This window comes from Bos javanicus, chromosome 6, assembly GCF_032452875.1.
Source record: "Bos javanicus breed banteng chromosome 6, ARS-OSU_banteng_1.0, whole genome shotgun sequence".
NCBI lineage: Eukaryota > Metazoa > Chordata > Mammalia > Artiodactyla > Bovidae > Bos > Bos javanicus.
The window spans coordinates 33,209,220-33,229,096 of record NC_083873.1 but is presented as its reverse complement, the minus strand read 5'-3'; positions in this window follow the sequence as shown (position 1 = coordinate 33,229,096).

The following is a 19,877-nucleotide window of genomic DNA, read 5'->3' as shown; positions in this document are numbered from 1 at the left end:
CTAACCTCCTGTGAATGTGATGACATATAACTCCTGTTGAGTGTTACATTAGATGTCAAGACATTTTGCAGATGAATGTAAGATTCTTGATTACTTAACTCTGAGATCATTAAAAGGTAGATTATTCTTGAGCCTGACCTAATCCGCTGAACCCTAGAAGAAATCAAAGATTTTCTTCCTGCTGTCATTGAAGAGGCAAATAATCATTCTGTGAGTTGCTGATGGTGAGTTCATGTGGCAAGGACTTTAGGATGGCTTCTAGGAGCTAAAAACATTTCCTCACTGACATTAAAAAAGAACACTGTCCTATATATGCAAGACACTGAATTTCATCAACAATTGGTGATCTTGAAGAGGATCCCAAGCCTCAGATTATACTGTAGCCCCTGTCAACATCTTGATTTTAGCCTTATGAAATTATGAGCAGAAGCATCAATTAAGCCATACCCAGATTCCTGTCCCACAGAAACGATGAGATAATAAGTATATATTACTTTAAGATGTTAATTTATAATTTGTTTTGATGTAAGATATCCAATCATGAGGAACAAAAGAGATGGGATCAGAAGTCATAGTAGATGAGAGATGTCAGCAAGTTTTTGGAAGACTAAAATAATCCAAATGATACTAACGAAGGACAAAAGAAAACGCATTCTGTGTACCAACAGATGTAGGTAATGATTAAAATATCAAGAGCTTATTTACTCCACAGAGTACTGGAAATGAAGAGGATGTAGAGGTCATAGTTACCCACTCTTTCCTCACCGTCCCTACAAATAGCAAAGCTTTATTTTCTGGAAAAATTCAATCAGAGAACCCCTATACTTGGAATACTGGGCACAGTACAGGGTGAGATAAATCTCAAGACTGAAAATTGGGATGGTGGAACCACCCTCCCCCTGCTACAAATGCATGCCTCAAAGCCAGGACTAGAGGACAGCTTGTACAGAAACTGTTCAGTCCCAAAGAAAAGACCTTAACAGACTAGCGTTTGGGGGTCTTCCAAAGAAAAGGCTATTTTTCTATTTCTCTGTCAATGTAACCATCTGTTAGAATTCCTATCCATGTCCTCAGAGCTTTTGACAATCTTTTCAGTGTTTTACTCTTAATTATTCATGTGAGGCCAAGAATAGACTGACATTGAAGAAATGTCAAGGGAAATAGAACCCCCTCAGAACAAACAGAAAACAATAATAACAGAACTTAATAGTGACACTAGATATTAAAGAATGCAATGCCTTCAATATTATGGGGGAAAACAGGATTTTTTTTGTTTTTTGAGGGGAATTCCTTTGTGGTCCAGTGGTTAGGTCTCCACACTTCCACTGCAGAGGGCACAGGGTCAATCCCCAGTTGGGAAGTAAGATCCTACATGCTGCACAGTGCAGCCAAAAAAAAAAGAAAAAAAAAAGATGTTTTCAAACTAGAATTCTATATCCATTCTAAACAAATTAATTGTAAGTGCAGAATGAGAAAATTTTCTGATATTCAAGTTTCCAAATTGTACCTCCAAAATACCCTTTTCTAACTTCCTAAAGAATAAAGGTATAACATAAAGGAGAAAATAAAATTTTGCTGTAGGAATATAACTGAACTGTCAAAGATTAAGGGAAACATTGTAGTTTACACATAGACATAAAAATGCAGGGAAATTATAGACAAAATGAAACATAATCAAAGTAAGTTATTTTGTTTAACATAACCAAATAAGTATTTAAATAGTCAAACAGTATGAATAATATGATAGCTAATTGTATGTGTCAACTTGATTGAGCTAAAAAATGTCCAGATAGCTAGTAAAGCATTATTTCTCACTATATTTTTGAGCAAGCTTCCAGAAAAGATTAATATTTGCATAGGTAGCCTGAATAAAGAAAGTAGCCCTCACCAAAGTGGTTGGGTATCATCCAGTTTGCTGAAGGCCTGGATAGAACAAAAACGTGGGGGAAGCTTAAATCTGTCGTCTGCTTGATCTGGGACATCTGCCCTCTCTTGTCCTCAGACAGCAGTGTTACTGGTTATCTGGGCTTTCAGACTTAGACTGCGACATGCACCATTGACTCCCCTGGTTCACAGGTCTTCAGATTCAGAATGCATCATACCACTGACTCTCCTGGATCTCTAACATGCAGACAAATAAACCCATATGTCTCCTATTATTTCTGTTTCTTTGGAGAACCTTGGATAATACAAATACTCATGCTATTGATTCAACTGAAATTGTGATAAAACTGTACTAAATGGGGTATAGAAAGTAGAAGGTGAGATGCACACACCTGGTAAATTCTGAACTAGTATAATACTAAAAAAATATAGGTATATAAATTACTCAGCTATAAAAAGGAACTCATTTGAGTCAGTTCTAATGAGGTGGATGGATCTAGAGCCTTATACAGAGTGAAGTAAGTCAGAAAAAGACAAATATTGTATATTAATGCATATATATGGAATCTAGAAAGATGGTACCAAGGATCCTATGTACAGGGCAGGAAAGGAGGCACAGACATAATGAACAGACTTTTGTACTCAGTGGGAGAAGGAAACAGTGGGATGATTTGAGAAAATAGAATTGAAACATATATATTGCTGCTGCTACTGCTGCTGCTGCTAAGTTGCTTCAGTCGTGTCCGACTCTGTGCGACCCCATAGACAGCAGCCCACCAGGCTCCACTGCCCCTGGGATTCTCCAGGCAAGAACACTGGAGTGGGTTGCCATTTTCTTCTCCAATGCATGAAAGTGAAAAGTGAAAAGTGAAAAGTGAAAGTGAAGTCGCTCAGTCGTGTCCGACTCTTAGTGACCCCATGGACTGCAGCCCACCAGGCTCCTCCATCTATGGGATTTTCCAGACAAGAGTACTGGAGTGGGTTGCCACTGCCTTCTCCAATTCAGCCCACTAGACTACTTAAAACATACTTTTACATTCTTGTCTTTATGGAGCTGTGTATTTTGATGAGCACTTCCACTGAGCTAAATGAGTTTCCTGCACATGTTTTTTCGTTTTTGTTTTTTAATTTACGAATGACAGTCCTTTTCCCCCCAGAATGTAAGAGCCAGCACTATTTTAGAAAATAGGAAACCTGAAGTCAACATAATGTTATTTCAAAGAACCAGAAGGTCATGTGATTTCATTGTCAAAGGGATAGTCTGTTTGTATTGGTAGAGAACTGGCCAATAAGAAATAAATGGGTTATTTATAATATCCTGCTGCCTTCTTAGGGCCTAGAAATCCAGAGGGTTCTTTATTTTGTGAGTGGGCAATATATCTGAATATGTGCACTTGGAAAAAATAGAACAGTAAAATTGGTTTGCTTAAAATAAAAAGAGACATACAACAACTGGCTCAGAGAAAATAAAGAGCAGGTGGAGAATGCAATAAGAGATGTGCTTAAGGTGGAGTCATGTCAAGAGAAAGTTAATTTTATACCATTAAGGAAATAATGTTAGTGCCCATACTCTTCCCTTTTGAAATTTCTAGTTCAATCTAAATTAGTCATTATTCCTTTTGTAGGGTGAGTTCGTTCAAATAGATGCTACCTGAAGGGCTTTCTGCTTTACAGTTGGCTGCATATGGGACATAAACGACACTTATCATTATATTTCCTATAGACTGGTAGATACATGCAATCATTTGTTTTATGTTTAAGAGTTTGTTCTGCCATCAATTGGAGAGGGATGCTAAAGGCTCTACTCATGCTCTTGACAGGACAATATCTAGGGAAGGAAGAACAACAAAGAACAAGTCACCTCATGACATAACTGAATATTCTGTGCAGGTCCTTTGTTAGAAACATAAAATCAGTCATTCACTTGTATAGCCAAATTCCTTTCAACCATCAAGACCAATGTATAATCAATAATTAAGTAGCAGGCATAATAAGGGAAATTTTACCTCTTGAAATTTCAGTATTTTATGTATATAATTCTTCAAAGGAGCACTAAAACTATATCCTTTGATTAAACAATTAGTAGAAATCTCCATGGGAGATTAAAAAATGTAGATTATGAAAATAATTCCCTATATTTCTCGTTGGCACTCACTCTACTGTGATTTAATTGCTTAAGTTATTTTTCCCCATCATATTGTGAATTCCATGAGAAAAGTGACCCTTCTGTCTTGTCTAACACTCAAAAATGTCACTTCAAACATTTTTAAGAAATATTTGACAATAAACCCTTTTTTCATTGTTGTCAAATATCTTATTTGAAGAATATATTTTGGGAAAATTAATTCAATCTATTTTGATTGTCCTTCATCACATAAGAACTTGGACACAGAGTGTAGCTTATGAATGAAGCTGGTGATTCTGTTTTTCTCCTTATTCCCTCCAGTGGGCTTCCCTAGTGGCTCAGACAGTAAAGAATTTGCCTGCAATGTGAGAGACCTGGGTTTGATCCCTGGGTTGGGAAGATCACCTGGAGGAGGGCATGGCAACCCACTCCAGTACTTGCCTGGAGAATCCCCATGGACAGTGGAGCCCGGTGGCTACAGTACTTGAGGTCACAAAGAGTTGGACACTACTGAGCCACTAAATACAGCACATTACCTCCAGTAACCCCATTTTCTTTAGAGAAGAAATATGATATTCTACCTAAACTAAGATGAAAAGAGCTTGTTAAACTTATTCCCATGAAAGGATGTATGATTATTAATTCCTCCACCTCATCTTCTCAAAGAGTTATTAGATATTTAATAAAAACAAAATTTTGCTTAGGTTTAACTCTCCCATATCAGATATAAGCTAGTTTCTTGAGGAGGCAATAAAATCATATTCTTCTGCTTATTACTGCAGTTAATTTCCTTTTGATTCTTTTCTCTTTCATCATAGGTTTAAGTATTGCTAAGAGGTAGGGGAAACAGGAGGGATAAGGCTACCCTATGTTATCTTAGTAAATAATGAACAGTCAGTAGGGAGGTTATGTGTATCCTTCTTTGTCTTACTTTTGTCCACATAGAAATTTCACCTCAACTATTAAAATAAATGGGTAAATAAATACTTATAAAAAATTTGCATTTTAGTTTACTCATTTTTCAAAATCTGTTTTCATGAATTACAAAAAAAATGCAATGAAGTTAACAAAGTTCCTAGTTAAAACTTACTAAAAGTTGTTTACAATTTCACCTTATCATCATGTTTTATGAAGGAAGTCACATTTTGTGAAGAATTTCAGCCTGTTTGAATATTTGCATTTCTGATAAATTTGGCACATAATTTCAGACATCTACCTATAATCATTAATACTATTACAACTTGTTTTCACATTCTTAAAGTATATAAATGCTTTTTGAGTATTACTTCAAGAGTTTTATATCCTGATCTTAGCACATACGTTTATAAAAATGCCACAAATTTGTAATTCTTCCTCAAATAAAAATTAATATTTATTATAAAGTGCTAGTTTCAAAATCCATTACTGTACTATCTAAAAACAGAAAATTTTAAAAGTGAATTTTAAGTAATAATATCCATGAATTATTAGGAGAGATTGAATTTTACATACTTTTGTTATAAATTTGTAACAAAATTTATGAGAACCAAAAGAGAATTGAATGTCTGGCCTATTTTGAAGTAAATAATTAGAAACATTTATTCTTCAAGCAGCTCTGGCTATAAACAATAAGGTAAAAGTTATTTTCTTTCTCTTCTTCACCTCTAAATATTGTTACCTGCTTAAGTTAATTTTATTTAAGCTACTTAAGGACATATTAAAATGCAAACCTAAGAAGTTTATGTGTCAGATATAGGATAAACTATTAATATGGTTTTATTTCTAAGTAATTTATGGTAAAATATAATGAGTTCAATAAAATACATAATGCTTTCAAGAATGTATATTGAAAGGACAGTTTTTCCACTTGAGTTTTAAAAGTTTTATTTAATTCATCTTAAAATTTGTCTGGGTGGTAATAGCATGAAATATTTGTACTAAGAGTTAAATACACTTTCTTTCAATATCTTCTATTGGTAGCAACTAAATACTTTTTCAGTACATCTTCCAAACAAAAGCATGAATATATTTTCCTGAGTTGTATATTTCTACATGTTTTTTGAAAGGCTTAGCTATTACCACCACTATAGACATTATGGAAACACAAATAACTCTGAGGAGTCAAATGATCTTGAGAAAGAAGAACAAAACTGGAGTTACCGTGCTCCCTGATTTCAAACTAAACTACAGACCTATAGTAAACAATATGGTACTGACACAGAAACAGACACTAAGTCAATGGAATAGAATAAAGAGCCCAGAAACAAACCTACATTTAAATGGGCAATTAAAATATGACAACAGAGGCAAAAATATATAGTGGAAAAAATTTATTTATCTTCAATAAATGACATTGGGAAAACTAGACAGTGACATGCAAATGAATCAATTTAAGACTAACCTTCACACCGTGCAGAAAAATCAATTGAAAATCATAAAGACTTAAATATAATGCCTAAAACCATGAATACTCTAGAGGAAAACAGGGGCAGGAAGCTGACTGAAATTGCTCTTAGTAATATTTTTTTAATATACTTAGGCAAGGGAAACAAAAGCAAAAATAAACAAAGGAGACTACAACAAACTAAAAAGCATATACAGAGTGAGGGAAACTAACAAAATGAAAAGAAAGAAGATAGTTGCAAATTTTATGTATTTGATAAGGGGTTAGTGTCAAAAATATACCAAAAACTCATACAACTCAATATCAAAATAGTGATTAAGAAATGGGTAGAGGATTTGAATAGACAGTTTTTCAAAGAAGAGATACAGATAGCCAACAGGCCCACGAAGAGATGTTCAACATTTCTGATCATGAGGTAAAATGCAAATCAAAATCACACTGTGGTATCACCTGACACATTTTAGGATGGCTCTTATCAAAGACAACAAATAACAAGGGTTGACAAGGATGTGGTGAGAAAGGAACCCTTGTGCCCTGTTGATACATATGTAAATTGGTGCCGCCACCATGAAAACAGTATGGAGAGTCCTCAAAAACACTAAAAACCAGAATTATCCTACAATCCAGTAATTCTAGATATTTTTTCTGAAGAAAACACAAGCGCTAATTCAAAGAAATATATGCAACTCTATGTTCACTGCAGCATTGTTTACTATACCCAAGATGTGGAAGCCCCCTAAGGGCTTGTCAATAGGTGAATATATAATTTGCTGTATATGTGTGTGTGTATATATATATAAATATAAATTTAATATTTATATATTGAATAAATCTAAGATGGCAGAGTAAAAGGACATGTGCTCATCTTCTCCTGTGAGAACACCAAAATCGCAACTAGTTGCTAACAACCATTGACAGGAGAATGTTGGATCCCACCAAAAAGGGAAAAGGAGAAGGGAAAGGGAGAAGCACCAACAAGATGGTAGAAAGGCACAATTTCATTTAAAATCAAATCTCAGACCCACCAGAGATACTTGGAGGGTGCAAACAAAATCTTGTGTGCACCAAGACCCAGGAAATTGAGCAGTGACCTTCACAAGAGCCATAACCAGACCCGCCTTTGAGTGTATGAGTGTCTCCTGTGGAGGCACAGGTCAGCAGTGACCTGCCGTGGAAACAACTGCAGCAAAACTGGGGGGCACGGTGTGTAGCATAAATCCTCTTGGAGGAGATTGCCATTAGCTCCACTATAGAGCTGCTGAGCAGACAACCCACAAACTGGAGAACAACTGTACCAAAGAAGTTCTCACACTGTTGCAAAAGTTCTAGGGGCACAACAGATTTCCCAACCTGGGTTCTGGCAAAGGGAATGAGAACCCCCAGGGAACTTGACTTTGAAGGCCAGTGGGATTTCATTACAGAACTTCCACAGGACTGGGCAAACACTCTTGAAGGGCACCAACAAAACCTGTTGTGTACCAGGACCCAGAAGAAAGGAGAAGTGACACTAGAGATTGAACCAGCCTTGCTTGTGAAAGTCCAGAAGTCTCTGGTGGAGGCATGGGTCAACAGTGGCTTGTCATGTTGTCAGGGGCACTAAATACAACAGTCCAGGGTGCTGGCATAAGTCGTTTTGAAGGAGGTCAGCATCACAGCCATTACCCCTCCAATAGTTTGACTTCAGGCCAAACTACAGTGAGGGAACACAGCCCATCAGCAGAAAACTGGATTAAAGATTTACTCAGCATGGCCCCCACACACCAGAGCAAGGCCCAGTTTTCTCCACAGCCAGTTCCTTCTTACAGGAAGTTTCCACAAGCCTCTTATCCTTGTTCACCAGAGGGCAGACAAAATGAAAACCACAAGCACAGGTAACGAACCAAACTGACCACATGGATTACAGCCTTGTCTAACTCAGTGAAGCTCATAAGCCATGAATGTAGGGCCACCGAAGATGGACCAGTCATGGTGGAGAGTTAAGAAAAAACATGGTCCACTGGAGAAGGGGATGGCAAACCATTTCAGTATTCTTGCCTTGATAATCCCATGAACAGTATGAAAAGGCAAAAAGACATGAGCCTGAAAGATGAACTCCCCAGGTTGGTAGGTGCCCAATATACTACTGGAGAAGAGTGGGGAAAATAGCTCCAGAAGGAATGAAGAGGCTGAGCCAAAGCAGAAACAATGCACAGTTGTGGATGAGTCTGATGGTGAAAGTAAAGCCAGATGCTCTAAAGAACAATATTGCATGGGAACCTGGAATGTTAGGTCCATGACTCAGGGTAAATTGGAAGTGGTCAAAAGGAGATGGGAGCAATGAACACTGACATTTTAGGAATCAATGAACTAAAATGGACTGGAAAGGGCAAATTTAATTCAGAAGACCATTTTATCTACTGCTGTGGGCAAGAATTCATTAAAAGAAATGGAGTAGCCCTCACATTCAACAGAAGAGTCTGAAATGCAGTACTTGGGTGCAATCTCAAAAATGACAGAATGATCTCTGTTCCTTTCCAAGGCAAACCATTCATTATTACAGTAATCCAAGTCTATGCCCCAACCAGTAATGCTGCAGAAGCTGAATTTGAACAGTTCTATGAAGACCTACAAGACCTTTTAGAACTAACACACAAAAGAGATGTTCTTTTCATCATAGGGGATAGGAATGCAAATACAGGAAGTCAAGACATAACTGGAGGAACAGGCAAGTTTGGCCTTGGAGGACAAAATGAAACAGGGCAAAGACTAATAGAGTTATGTCAAGAGAATGCACTGGTCATAGCAAACACCCTCTTCCAACAACACAGAACGACTCTACACATGGACAACCCCAGATGGTCAATACCAGAATCAGATTGATTATGTTCTTTGTAGCCAAAGATGGAGAAGCTCTATACAGTCAGTTAAAACAAGACTGGGAACTGACTGTGGCTCAGATCATGAACTCCTTATTGCAAAATCAGGCTTAAATTAAAGGAAGTAGGGAAAACCACCAGACCATTCAGATATGACCTAAATCAAATCCCTTACCATTATACAGTGGAAGTGACAAATAGATTCAAGGAAATAATCTGATTGACAGAGTGCCTGAAGACCTATGGACAGAGGTTCATAACATTGTACAGGAGGCAGTTATCAAAATCATCCCTGAGAAAAAGAAATGCAAAAAGGCAAAATGGTTATCTGAGGTGGCTTTACAAATAGCTGAGAAAAGAAGTGAAAGGCTAAGGAGAAAAGGTAATATATACCCATCTGAAAGCAGACGTACAAAGAACAGCAAAGACAGATAAGAATGTCTTCCTAAGTGAACAATGCAAAAAAAAAAAAAAAAAATAAGGGAAAATAATAGAATGGGAAAGACTAGAGATTTTTTCAAGTAAATTAGAGATACCAAGGGAATACTTCATGCAAAGATGGGCACAATAAAGGACAGAAACTGTATGGAAGTAACATAAACAGAAGATATTAAGAAGAGGTGGCAAGAATACACAGAAGAGGTGTACAAAAAAGATCTTAATGACCCAGACAACCATGATGGTGGGGTATGATCACTCACGTAAAGCCAGACACCCTTGAATCCAAAGTCAAGTAGGCCTTCGGAAGTATCACTATGAACAAAGCTAGTGGAGGTGATGGAATTCCAGCTGAGCTATTTCAAATTCTAAAAGATGATGCTGTAAAAGTGCTACACTCAAAATGCCACCAAATCTCGAAAATTCAGCAGTGGCCACAGGACTAAAAAATGTCAGTTTTCATTTCAATCCTAAAGAAAGGCAATGCCAAAGACTGTTCAATCTAGCACATAATTTCCTCACTTCACACACTAGCAAAGTAATGCTCAAATTCTCCAAGCTAGATTTCAACAGTACATGAACTGAGAACTTCCAGATGTCCAAGCTGGATTTATAAAAGGCAGAAGAACCAGAGATCAAATTGCCAACATCCACTGGATCATAGAAAAAGCAAGAATTCCAGAAAAACATCTACTTCTGCTTCATTGACTACACTAAAGCCTTTGACTGTGTGGATCATAACAAACTATGGAAAATTCTTCAAGGGATGGGAATAACAGACCAAATCTGCCTGCTGAGAAACCTGCATGCAGATCAAGAAGCAACAGTAAGAACCAGACAGGGAACAATGGACTAGCTCAATTTGGGAAAGGAGTCAGCCAAAGCTGTATATCGTCACCCTGCTTGGTTAACTGATATGCAGAATACATCATGTGAAATGCCAGGCTGGGTGAAGCACAAGCTTGAAACAAGATTACTGGAGAAATATCAATTATCTCAGATATGCAGATGACACCACCCTCAGGGCAGAAGGTGAAGAGGACCTAAAGAGCCTCTTGATGAAGGTGAAAGAGCAGAGTGAAAAAGCGGGCTTAAAACAACATTCAAAAAACTAAGATCATGGCATCTGGTCCCATCACTTCAGTGGTAAATAGAAAGGAAACAATGGAAACAGTGACAGACTTTATTTTGGGGGCTCCAAAATCACTGCAGATGGTGACTACAGCCATGAAATTAAAAGACATTTGCTCCTCGGAAGAAAACAATGACAAACGTAGGCAGCATATTAAAAAGCAGAGACATTACTTTGCCGACAAAGGTCTAGTCAATGCTACGTTTTTTCCAGTGGTCATGTATGGATGTGAGAGTTGGACCATAAAGAAGGCTGAGCATAGAAGAATTGATCCTTTTGAACTGTGGTGTTGGAGAAAATTCTTGAGAGTCCCTTGGACCAGAAAGAGATCAAACCAGTCAATCCTAAAGGAAACCAGTCCTGAATATTCATTGGAAGGACTGATATTGAAACTGTAGCTCCAATACTTTGGCCACCTGATGTGAAGAGCAAACTATTGGAGAAGACCCTGATGCTGGGAATGATTGAAGACAGGAGGAGAAGGTGAAGACAAACGATGAGATGTTTGGATGGCATCACCAACTCAATGGGCATGAATTTGAGCAACCTCCAGGACAGTGTGAAGGACAGGGAAACCTGGCATGCTGCAGTCCTTGGCGTCGCAAGAGTCAGGTATGACTGAGCAACTAACACCATGGGAGGCTGAAGGAGGTGGCCTAACTTCCTACTCCTCTACATTAACATATCTGCATTTTCACTTTGTCTTTCTGACTATAAACTTCTGAGTATTTGAATGCTGCTTTTTTCATGTCAGCAAACCTGCAGTCAATACCAATCTTATTTTATCTTTAATACAACACTTTAGGGAGAATTAAGACATCAAATCACCTATCAAGTTAATCTTTGCTGCAGGAGATAAGAAGTAAAAAGGATTAATCTGGCATTGCTGAGGGTATGTGACTTTCCCAGTCTATCCCTTGATTATCTCTCTTTATCTTTTCTCATTTTCTAGATATTGCTGGTGTCTGTATACTTTATGTTACACAATTTCTTTTGCTATAATGATTTTGAGACAATTAGGATGATATAGATGAATCACATAAGATTTCCTGGTTAACTTTTTAAATTGATGGTGATAACTGAAATAGTGACGGTTAAAATCTAATCATAATACTAGATATCTAAAATAAGCTCCATAAAATAATTGCAAGTTATTTTGTAAGTGTCAACTGCCTACACATGCAGAATATGGTTTCAGTTTTTTTTTAAAGCAAGATTTGGTTTATTGAAAGACTGCAACAATGTGGTTATCTGCACATTTCACCTACTACTGATGAGTTTAAAAAAATACTGTAATATATTTTATCTTCATTTACCTACTGAAAATAGAAATAAATCAATATATACAGCATAAACATTAGTTAATTTAATGAAAATAGATTTTGATTAACCCAAACTAGGGGCACTTGGAAACTGTACAGAAATATGGCAAATTAAAAAAAAATTATTTTTTCAACTGGCAGTGTATCAAGTTGTAGCCTGGTTGAAAATTTCTCAGATCAATTTGATGTTATTTTTATATTCTGAACAGATTAGAAATATATTGTTAGTCACTTCATGGAAGGACTTTTCACATCTAATCTTGTTACTTCTTTCAAGTATTATAAAATGTTTTTAGTCAGGTGACTATTTTTATTAGTGTTTGAACCCTTTCTTCTATCTGATCAAATTAATAGAGTGTCCATTTGGAGACTATATTGAAAAGTGTTCACTTGTAAACAACTGAACACACTGCAGTCTTTTTAAGGTAGGTAAGGACTAAATGCAGGAAATTGGGCTTGTACATAATTTTTTAAAAGGCAGAGGTCACTGTCTAGATCCTGGGAACAATTTTTAGCACAGAAATCGATTGTAACTCTGCTAAAATAAAGAACATCGTCCCATCATTGCAGATATTGATCAATCAACAATCTGCTAGCTTCAAGCAATGTGGATGGAGCTAGAGATTATCACACTAAGCAAAATAAGTTAGCGAAAGAAGAATGCCACATGATATCATTTATGTGTGGAATCTAAATGCAACACAAGTGAACCAGCTACAAAACAAGAACAGAAGTACAGATATAGAGATCAGACTTGTGGCTGCCAAGGGGAGGTAGGAGGGGGAAGGACTGGGAGTTTGAGATTAGCAAATGAAGCCTACTATATATAGGATGGATGAACAACAATGTCCTACTGTATAGCACTAGGAACTATATTCACTATCCTGTGATGGCCATAGTGAAAAAATATGAAAAAGAATACATATATGTATAGCTGGGTCACTTTGCTGTACAGCAGAAATTAAACACAACATTGTAAATCAATTGTACTCCAATAAACTTTGGCCACCTCGTGCGAAGAGTTGACTCACTGGAAAAGACTCTGATGCTGGGAGGGATTGGGGGCAGAGGGAAAAGGGGATGACAGAGGATGAGATGGCTGGATGGAATCACTGACTCAATGGACGTGAGTCTGAGTGAACACTCCGGGAGTTGGTGATGGACAGGGAGGCCTGGCGTGCTGCGATTCATGGGGTCACAAAGAGTCAGACACGACTGAGCGACTGAACTGAACTGAAAATTAAAAAAAAAAAAAAAAAGAATCTACTAGCTTCAGGACCATTTTACCACCAGTATGATCTGTGCTACAAAATAGATGTCTTACATCCTGCCTTTATCTAACCTAAGCCTTGCAAAAATGCATCCAATTGCTATAAATTATATTCCAAACTCTAAATGCAAAGAAATCTGGGCATGTACTTTTTGCTTTTCTGTTGTCTGTTCATGAGAGATTATAGGAAAGGATGTTGAGTGAGTAAATCCCAGTGTCTGCCAAAGTCAACAACTACTCAACAGACGCACATAAACACATATCTTTCTTATGCTTAAAGTTTTGAGCAATAGTACTGCAACAACAGCCTGAAGCCAACTAACTTAACAGAAATAATCCCTTATATGTCCCTACCCCTTTCACAAAATAGAACATTCAAACTCTGATCTGTTACACTTACATGTCTGAATGATATTCATCCTCCCTTTTAGATCAGTAAAAATCTGTCCTTAATTTCCTGTAACTTATAAAATAACAGGTAGCTCAGCTGGTAAAGAATCCATCTGCAACGCAGGAGACCCCAGTTTGATTCCTGGGCTGGGAAGATCCCCTGGAGAAGGAATAGGCTACCTACACCAATATTCATGAGCCTCCCTGGTGGCTCAAATGGTAAAGAATCCACCTACAATGCAGGAGACCTGGGTTCGATCCCTGGGTTGGGAAGATCCCTTGGAGGATGGCCTGGCAACCCACTCCAGTATTCTTGCCTGGAGAATCCCCATGGACAGAGGAGCTTGGTGGGCTACAGTTCATGGGGTTACAAAGAGTCGGACATGACTGAGTGACTAAGCAGAGCACAGATAAAATAACATATCTAGTCCATTCTATATAAAATAGTAGTGTAAAAAGGGAGAGGGAAATAAAAAATAATGGTAAATATGGAAAATTTTATATTTAATGAAAGAATGAATAAATAAATAAAACAAATAAGAGAATATTTGTACAAATGTATGTTTACTGTGATATCTGATAATAAAACTCTATTTTTAAGAATAATTTGTTGAGAAGGCCATGGAATTCTGATAATTTTACTGGGAAATCTTATCAAACTTTGGAAATATGCTGATAAGGGAAAAATATAAAGACTTATTATGTAAATAATGTCCTATCACTGCTTTCTAGGGAAGACTTAAGATTCCTAATATGGTTGTATTAAGGACTCTCATGTAATTACAGTAAAAATCACACAAAGCTCATCATAAATTTCCCAACCTTATTATACCAAATTAGTTTCCATATAAGATTCTTAGCACCAATATTGAAGAGATAATTTTTTTTTTTGGAGAGATAATTTAAGACTTTAAAATTCCAGTTCTATGACTTTGTTCCTACTATGCCAAAACTAGGACAGTGTCATCAACTTTATCGTGATTTTTAAAACAAGCTTTGAGAAAAAAAATTAAGAAATCATTTTTGGGTAGTCATAGAAGGTTTCCAATTTTCAGAATTCATCTTGATCTGAAGATAAGAACATGAACATGCAAATTTTCTTTCTTTAAGCTCTAACGCAGTTGCAAGAACGGGCCAGCAACAGAGTTAATGTATTCCTTATGGCAATCTTGTTCTCTTTTGTCAGCCACGTGGTCCATCACAATGTTAACTTCAACAGGCATTTCATACTGGGTCATAGCACTTGGTAAGGTAAGTAATTGGTTCATTAGTCTATGGTTTGATGTCACAGCATTGTGTTCCATCTACTAAAGGATTTTCACTAGTGTCAAACAAGTCAGACAGTGTCAAACAGTCCTGGGGGTTCATTGGAAGGACTGATGTTGAAGCTGAAACTCCAATACTTTGGCCACCTAATGCGAAGAGCTGACTCATTTGAAAAGACCCTGATGCTGGGAAAGATTGAGGGCAGGAGGAGAAGGGGGTGACAGAGGATAAGATGGTTGGATGGCATCACCGACTCACTGGATATAGGTCTGGGTAGACTTCAGGAGCTGGTGATGGACAGGGAGGTCTGGCATGCTGCGGTTCATGGGATCGCAGAGTCAGTCATGACTGAGCGACTGATCTGGAACTGGAAACAAGTTAGATAAATCAGAAAGGCAATCATAGAGTTCTCCTTCTTTGAAGTTGAATGTCTACAAATATTTCTCATACCTCTGTATGGTTCAAGTTATGCATAAAATTTTAATAGGTGCATATAAGACCATTGCAGTGGGGGAAGGGGTGTGGTGGGCATGCAAATAGAAGAGTAAGCTCTAGGCTGAACACACTGAACCAAAGCCCAGGAAAATCTCTGTCACTGCCATATCTGGGAAAACTACCACAGCCGCTTTAAAGCTACTTACAGCAAAATGATATTTCTATCTCTACTACAACCAGAGCTGTGATATAGAAAAATGGTGCCTTTGCTGTAGTAAGTGGCAGGCTCAGGAAGGTTTTATTAATAGCTTAAAACTATTCTGTTGCTACTGATATCGAATCTGATAAAATAAATGTCTTGTACCCTTTCTCTCTTCTCACCTGTCTTAGTTTGGAACTGGTAAAACTGTTGCAAAACCCAAACTTTAAAAAGATTGGAAAGAATGCTGAACAAGTTCATCATATTATCTGCCACATAAGGAAAGCACAAATTTTGCATTTGTTTTCCTTTCTTTAACAAAATGTAAGACTGACTGATTCTGATGAAATAAATTCTACAAAGTCAAAGATCAAGACAGGATTTCCATGTTCAATCAGTCTGAACTTGAAACGGAAGGTCGAGTTCCAGATAATACACATATTAAAGGATAGTTTTAATATTTAGGACTGTTTTCTTTTGTTTCTTTGTTTTGTTTTTTAACATGACTCTAACCATCTGAATATATTAAATCCCATCTCTGGAATTCAACTTAATTTGGAAACTTGAACACTATTCTATAATTAGATTTCTAAGCCATGATTATCTTTGGAGCACTGTCTATTGTTTAGATGTATCCTCTGTAAATTCGTACTGCTACTCAGGGAAAAAATACATGAACATCCAAATTCAAATGTATTATCCTCATTTCTTATTAATCTGCCTTCCTACACATAACTCAAAAAAATTCTGATCTGCACAATGCATTAACTCCACAATTTTATCATCACCACTTTGCTGACATGCAGTCTAAATCATTCACAGTCATTTTGATTGTTATTAGTTTAAGATGAAACAGAGATAATTTAAACAGTTATAATATTTTCTTACATACGATAATAAGAACCACTGAAACTCAATGGCATTAGGGAAAAATGTTTAAGCTTCATTAATAGATGCGGTTATATCATTACTTCTACTGATGTATTTTAAATGTGTTCTGCTGTATCTTTGGTGTGTGTCAGTGCACAAGCAGACATGTGTGCATGTGTGTTTTATAATAAAAACCATTTCATTTTTCAAGGGTTACTATCTAAGGACCAGTTTTGTATATTCTCAAAATACCAAAGGCCTTTTGCCCTCCTATTTTCATTCTACATAAGGTTTAGAAAACTTGATGAATTTGTGTCATTACTAAATTGTGTGTCATAGCAAATTGAAAGTTTAGTATTAGTTGCTTTGGGCTTCCCAGGTGGCTCCATGGTAAAAAAAAAAAAAAAAAATCTGCCAAGCAGGAGATGTGGTTTCAATCCCTGGGTTGGGAAGATCCCCTGGAGAAGGAAATGGCAACCCACTTCACTATTCTTGCCAGGGAAATCCCGTGAATAGAGGAGTCTGGCAGGATACAATCCATGGAGTCAAAAAAGAGTCAGATATGACTTAGTGACTAAACAACAACATTACTGCTTTAGTCATTGACCCTCATAATAATGCATTTGCATTTTTAAAAAATAGAGTTGTAATGTTATTTTACAAGTTTAAAGTTATAAGCAGGAATGGTAAAACTGTAAAAAACAAAATACTATACCTTTGATGGTGTTCCTGCCATTGAAATTTCAGTTGCAATATAGACAGTATTTATTTTAAAATACTTTCCTGCAAGATGACTCAGAGGACTATCTTGATAACACTTTAATGCATCCATATTTCTTTCTCTGAAACTTATCTATTAAAAACTCACTTTAAACCCAGATAAAGTGATAGAACATGAGAGTGAAGATCAAGAGAAACAAAGTTGCAAAAGATACATTATGAAATCAAGGAATTTTCAGGCAAAGTCACATTAACTTTGGAAAAAGAAAATGACAATGATATTTTAAATGAAACTGCAAATATGGATAATGTACATGTGAAACTATTTGTGATTCTTTGTTTCTACAAATTTTTAAGGAAAAACTAACAGAAGAGTACATGAGAGAGGCATTTCTTTTTCATCAAACAATATTTTCGGTGTTTAAACTGTCTCATTTACATGTTATCAGTATTCATCTATGGCAAAGTTCTAAGTGGAGCATTGGTCATAGAATCATTAACCATAGTTTTAAAAGTATTCTGGCATATCATAATGGGATAAAATACACCAGATTAAAGAGAAATTTATATAGAGTTATAATTTTGTTAGTTTTCAGTTGCTCAGTCATGTCCAACTGCTTGAGACCCCATGGACTGTAGGATGCCAGGTCCTCTGTCCTTCACTATTTCCCAGAATGTGTTCAAGCTCATGTCCGTTAATTGGTGATCTAACTTTCTCATCCTCTGCCATCCCCTTCTCCTTTTGCCCTCAATCTTTCTCAGCATCAGGGTCTTTTCCAATGAATTGGCCCTTTGCATCAGGTGGTCAAAGCACTGGAACTTCAGCTTCAGTATCAGTCCTTCCAATGAATATTCAGGACTGATTTCCTTTAGGATTGACTGGTTTGCTCTCCTTGCAGTCCAAGGGACTCTCAATGGTCTTCTCCAACACCACAGTTCAAAAGTATCAATTCTTTGGCACTCAGCCTTATTTATGGGTCCAGCCCTCACATCCATACATGACTACTGGAAAAACCATAGCTTTGACTATATGGACCTTTTTGTCAGCAAAGTGATGTCTCTGCTTTTTGATATGCTGTCTAGGTTTGGCATAGTTTTTCTTCCATGAGCAGATGTCTTTTAATTCCATGGCTGCAGGCACCATCTGGAGTGATTTTGGAAGTCAAGAAAATAAAATTTGTTACTGCTTCCACTTCTTCCCCTTGTATTTGCCATGAAGTGATGGGAACAGATGCCATAATCTTTGTTTTTTTTTAAGTTGAGTTTCAAGCCAGATTTTTCACTTTTCTATTTCACCTTCATCAAGAGGCTTTTTAATTCCTCCCTTTCTGCCATTAGGGTAGTGTCATCTGCATATCTTAGGTTATTGATATTTCTCCTGGCAATCTTGATTTCAGCTTGTGATTCCCCAATCAGGGATCAAACCTGTGGCCCCTGTCTTGTAAGGTGGATTCTTAACCACTGGAATATCTGTAAAGTCCTCAGGCAGGGATTTTTAGGTGATTTTTTTTTAAAGGCTAATTACTTTACAATATTGTAGTGATTTTTGCCATATATTGACATGAATCAGTCATGGGTGTACATTTTATTTTGGTTGGTTGGTATTTGCCTTTAAAAAAAATTTTTTTTAAAGTGTGACTCTACCTCATCATGAAGTGCTCAGCATTAGATCTCTTGTTTTCAGTCTGAAACTACAGATAAATAATTCAGTGGGCAAGGTTGTGCTTACATATAATGCCTGGAACTGTTATACCTGCCTTGCAACCAGGAGAGAAGACCACTGATAAACTGAATTTGGCAGAGTGGAAGATGAAAGCCTCTGGTTCTTTGCTGATATTATTAAGCCACAAATAAACCTAAAAAGTTTCCTCTAGATATTTTTGTTTTGATTACACACATCTTGACATTTAATTCACTTTGGTTTGTGTATTTGTAGCCCAAAGAATTCTAACTGATACAATAAATGTCTTTTATATCTCAGAAAAAAAGAAAAATTCAGAATATCTCTGTATTAGTTGCCCTTTGCTGTTAAACAATTCAGTCACTTTCGACAACCCACATTTATTATCTCAAAGCCCTGTAGGACAGAACTCGGAGTAAATGCAAATGATCCTGCCTCACAATGCTGAAATAAAGGCCTTGGCAGAGGTGCTCTTCTCTGGAGACCTTAGGGAAGAATCCTATTTCAGGCTCATCTAAGTTGTTAGTTGAATTCAGTTCTATGGCTTGGAGGATTCCTCTTTCTTTCCTTGCTGTCAGCCAGGGTTTGCTTCTAGAGATGACTCTTCTGTCATTGCACAGGAAGCTCTCCATCTTCAAGCCAACAATATTATGTCAACCTTGAGCTTCCGATTTCTCTGACTTGTCCTTTTCCTCCTAGCTGGAGAAAATTCCCTGTTCCCAAAGGGCTCATATGATTATATGATTAGGCCCACCTGATAACCCAAGGTGATCTATTTTAACATAAATTGAACTTAATTATATCTGCCAAGTCCTTTTTGTCATGATATGTAACATATTCACAGCCATGCTGCTGCTGCTGCTGCTAAGTCACTTCAGTCATGTCCGACTCTGTGCAACTCCATAGA